Below are 5000 nucleotides of genomic sequence, written 5' to 3' on the forward strand. Positions count from 1 at the left end.
TTTCCGCGCTGTGTTATTTTCTAATCGTTGAATTATTTCATAATTTGTTATTTTATTTCATGCATATTTATTATTATTTTTTATAAACAACCAAATGTTTAATTCAACCCTTTATCTGCTGAAATCCCCCCCCCTCGTTTTTTTATTGTTTAACGTGCATTTAATGTCTTTATTTGGGGGGGGGGGGGGGTGAGAGGGGGAGGTTAGAGGGATTATGGGGGTTCCCAAAAATGTACACACCGCTTGACTTTTGATGACTACCCCCCTTTTTTGTAATGGTGCCCCAAATTTGATCTGTACAAAAAAAATAATAATCAATGTCTTTACAGTTCATCATCCACACACAAAGCACTGGCATTTGATAACTGCAGAATAATGGTCTGGCTTATTTATTAGGAACCCTCTCTACAGCTCTGCAGAGTGGAGATCTCTTTCCTATAGAGCTCTATACAGCTCTGCAGTGTTGAGAGTGGAGCTCTCTTTCCTATAGAGCTCTATACAGCTCTGCAGTGTTGAGAGGGGGGCTCTCTTTCCTATAGAGCTCTGTACAGCTCTGCAGAGTTGAGAGTGGAGTTCTCTTTCCTATAGAGCTCTATACAGCTCTGCAGTGTTGAGAGTGGAGTTCTCTTTCCTATAGAGCTCTATACAGCTCTGCAGAGTTGAGTTCTCTTTCCTATAGAGCTCTATACAGCTCTGTAGAGTTGAGATCTCTTTCTATAGAGCTCTATACAGCTCTGCAGAGTTGAGATCTCTTTCCTATAGAGCTCTATACAGCTCTGCAGAGTTGAGAGTGGAGCTCTCTTTCCTATAGAGCTCTGTACAGCTCTGCAGAGTTGAGAGTGGAGCTCTCTTTCCTATAGAGCTCTATACAGCTCTGCAGAGTGGAGCTCTCTTTCCTATAGAGCTCTATACAGCTCTGTAGAGTTGAGATCTCTTTCTATAGAGCTCTATACAGCTCTGCAGAGTTGAGAGTGGAGCTCTCTTTCCTATAGAGCTCTATACAGCTCTGCAGTGTTGAGATCTCTTTCCTATAGAGCTCTATACAGCTGCAGAGTGGAGATCTCTTTCCTATAGACCTCTATACAGCTCTGCAGAGTTGAGTTCTCTTTCCTATAGAGCTCTATACAGCTCTGCAGAGTTGAGATCTCTTTCCTATAGAGCTCTATACAGCTCTGCAGAGTGGAGATCTCTTTCCTATAGAGCTCTATACAGCTCTGCAGTGTTGAGATCTCTTTCCTATAGAGCTCTATACAGCTCTGCAGTGTTGGCAAAATTAATGATATTGTTAAAAAACTAATAATAATAATAATAATAATTACAACAATACATACTGAAATATATTGAAAAAACAGATCAATTCATAAATAATTGTATAAATAAATAAATAAATAAATACATACATAAATAAATAAACTTATATCCGTCTTAACAAATGCTCATCCATCAGTTACCCAGAATTCCCGTGGATTTGGGGCACAAACTGTGGATTCGTTCATCAGCAATAGCTCTGCCCCTCGCTGCCCTTCTCATCAAAGACTCGCGGACGCTCTTACAAGATTTGTAGCGCGAAACAATTGAAGGGTCACAGAAACGCTTGAAACCGAGTTCTGAATTCAACTGACGCATCTTGTGAGGTAATTGATGTAGTCACATGTTTCGATCTGCAGTCACTTGATTGGCTGATTAGTCGATTCACATTTTGCTGTAGATGGATTTATTTTCATAACACTTTGACTCACAGTATTCCTTCCACGTTGCTTTGTCACTAGTGCTGTTGCTCGCGTGTGTAAGACCTCCATTCATGATGAATGAACCCTCCTCACAATCTCCTGGGAGCGAGTGAGAGGGGAATGAATTCATTATGAATGCAGGTCTTAAACACGCGTTCCTTACAAAGGAACATGGGATAAATTCAGGTAATTAAACCCACGTGAATTAATAGCAGCTGGATTCAAAACGAAGGACTTCAGAACTCAGCGGAAGCGCAGAAGAGATTCAGGTGTTATTCCTGAGGGAGGCAGACAGAATTCATTAAGGATTCGATTTGGGATTCATTTGGAATGCATCAGGAATTGATGTCGAATGAAGGAAGGATGCGCTTTGAATTCATTACGGATTAATTTAGACTTAATTAGAAATCCATTTGGAATGAATTAGGAATTAATTAGGAACTCATTAGAAATGAATTTTGAACTAATCTGGGATTCATCTTGAATTAATTAGGAACTCGTTTTTAATTCATTAGGGATTCATTTGAAATGAATGAGGAATTCGTTCTGAATTCATTAGAAATTAATTTTGAATTGATCTGGGATTCATCTTGAATTAATTAGGAACTCATTTTTAATTCATTAGGGATTAATTTGAAATGCATTAGGAATTCATTTTGAATTAATTGGGGATTCATCTTGAATTAATTAGGAACTCGTTTTTAACTCATTAGGGATTAATTTGGAATGCATTAGGAATTCATTTTGAATTAATTGGGGATTCATCTTGAATTAATTGTGGATTCGTCTTGGATTAATTGGGGATTCATTTGGGATTCATTTTGAATTCGTTAACAATTTCTGGTCATTATTTTACAACAGAATCTGGAGCCAACGGAAAGATAATCGCGATTCTGATTCCAACGGCTTTTTGTAAATAAGATAACTTCGAACCCGAGCCACTGGTATTATGGGTAACTGAGAATCGCGGCTCTACACAAAATCCGATAACATTTTAAAACAAGCGTCTGTAATTTCAGTGTAACTAACACGTGATTTCCTACCGATTTCAAATGAGATTCCTCAGTTGCAAGTTCCTGACAGGCTTTTCAGGACTTCATAACATCTCCCTGAAGACAATCAAACTAATTCTGAACAGACACAGATTATTAAAGAGTTACCCAAAATCATAATTCATTTCCAGTATGAGGAATTCTGATTCGAGTCCAGATCAAAATACTGCACTTACGTATACTGGCCAGCAGGGGGCTAAGGGAGCAATATTCTCTCTCTCTGTCACTTTCTCTCTCTCTCTCTCCATCCTATAGTAACCTTCATCCTATCTTCCCCCTTCTTTCTTTCCCTCATTCATTGCTTATCTCTCGTTTATCTTCAGTTATCAGATCTCAGAGTGATCTCTGAGTGCAGGATGCCCCCTATAGTCTGGAGGTTGCAGGTTCGAGTCCAGGCTATTCCACTGCTGACCGTGGATGGGAGCTCCCAGGGGGAGGAGATTTATTGGCGGAGCGCCGCCCGGAGGGAGGGAGGGTTTAGGTCGGCCAGGGTGTCCTCGGCTCACCAGCGCCCCCTTGTGGTGAGGCCAGGCGCCTGCGGGCTTGTCTGTAAGCTGCCCAGAGCTGCGTTGTCCTCCGACGCTGTAGCTCTGAGGCGGCTGCGCGGCGAGTCTAAAAATAATTAGATATTCTAAATTGGGAGAAAATACAAAACATAACTGGCAACCACTAAATTAAAAAAAATATAATAAGAAAAAAAAGGTTTGTTTCTCAAAGTCCACCTTCTCTCTTTCTCTTTCTTCCAGCGTGCCCGTCTCGTTCTCTCCGTTTTCCGCTCTCTGCTCTCGCTCCCTCTCTCTCTCTCTTCTCCTTCGCTCCTTCGCTTATTGCCTCGTTTTTTTTGTTTAAAAAAATCAAACAGGAAATAAAACTGACCTGTGGACAGAAAAAAAAAATATTGGAAAAGAGAAACTAACCCTTATAAAAGAGTCCCACAGTGAAAAATCACAGTGTAATAAAGCATAAAGCATGGGAAAGCGTAGGGAAGCATTGTAAAGCATAGAGAGGTCTGGTAAAGCATAGGGAAGCATTGTAAAGCACAGAGAGGTGTGGTAAAGCATAGGGAAGCATTGTAAAGCACAGAGAGGTCTGGTAAAGCATAGGGAAGCACTGTAAAGCACAGAGAGGTCTGGTAAAGCATAGGGAAGCATTGTAAAGCACAGAGAGGTCTGGTAAAGCATAGGGAAGCATTGTAAAGCACAGAGAGGTCTGGTAAAGCATAGGGAAGCATTGTAAAGCACAGAGAGGTCTGGTAAAGCCTAGGGAAGCATTGTAAAGCACAGAGAGGTAAACTAACCCTTATAAAAGTTTCCCACAAAGTAAATAGTAAAGTATTAATATAAAATGAGCAACATTTTTAATTTGTAAAAAAAGAAAACGAAATAATTTAATAAAGTTCTCCTTATAATCAAGTTTGACCAATTATTTTCAGTAGCAAATTACACAGGAAATGTCGCCCTCCAGTGGTTTAAAAATGAAATGCCTCAAATTCATCAGCATATTTTATACAGTTTTTAATTATTGTGTCTCTGTGATTACAATGATATCTTTCTATCTCGGTCTATTCTGGTTTGGAGTTTCTGATCCAGTGAAGTTCTGGATGACGAAGGCATTAAAACGTTTCTCTACTAACTTGACTTTCTCTCTCAGTCTCTTCTGGTTTGGAGTTTCTGATCCAGTGAAGTTCTGGATGACGAAGGCATTAAAACGTTTCTCTGCTAACTTGACTTTCTCTCTCAGTCTCTTCTGGTTTGGAGTTTCTGATCCAGTGAAGTTCTGGATGACGAAGGCATTAAAACGTTTCTCTGCTAACTTGACTTTCTCTCTCAGTCTCTTCTGGTTTGGAGTTTCTGATCCAGTGAAGTTCTGGATGACGAAGGCATTAAAACGTTTCTCTGCTAACTTGACTTTCTCTCTCTGTCTCTTCTGGTTTGGAGTTTCTGATCCAGTGAAGTTCTGGATGATGAAGGCATTAAAACGTTTCTCTGCTAACTTGACTTTCTCTCTCGGTCTCTTCTGGTTTGGAGTTTCTGATCCAGTGAAGTTCTGGATGACGAAGGCATTAAAACGTTTCTCTGCTAACTTGACTTTCTCTCTCGGTCTCTTCTGGTTTGGAGTTTCTGATCCAGTGAAGTTCTGGATGACGAAGGCATCAAAACGTTTCTCTGCTAACTTGACTTTCTCTCTCAGTCTCTTCTGGTTTGGAGTTTCTGATCCA

The 5000-nt window shown here is 40.1% G+C and overlaps 1 protein-coding gene across 1 annotated transcript in view; it reads right to left on the minus strand.

The window, feature by feature from the left end:
- Window positions 1-5000, minus strand: part of LOC131736702 (liprin-alpha-3-like) — a gene marked incomplete at its 5' end in the record, with an annotated part of 14322 nt that overhangs the window by 16 nt on the left and 9306 nt on the right. Inside the window, 1 exon segment of the mRNA XM_059021941.1 lies at window positions 1-3658. This exon segment is cut by the window's left edge and continues 16 nt beyond it.

Source organism: Acipenser ruthenus, unplaced genomic scaffold, assembly GCF_902713425.1.
Source record: "Acipenser ruthenus unplaced genomic scaffold, fAciRut3.2 maternal haplotype, whole genome shotgun sequence".
Taxonomy (NCBI): domain Eukaryota; kingdom Metazoa; phylum Chordata; class Actinopteri; order Acipenseriformes; family Acipenseridae; genus Acipenser; species Acipenser ruthenus.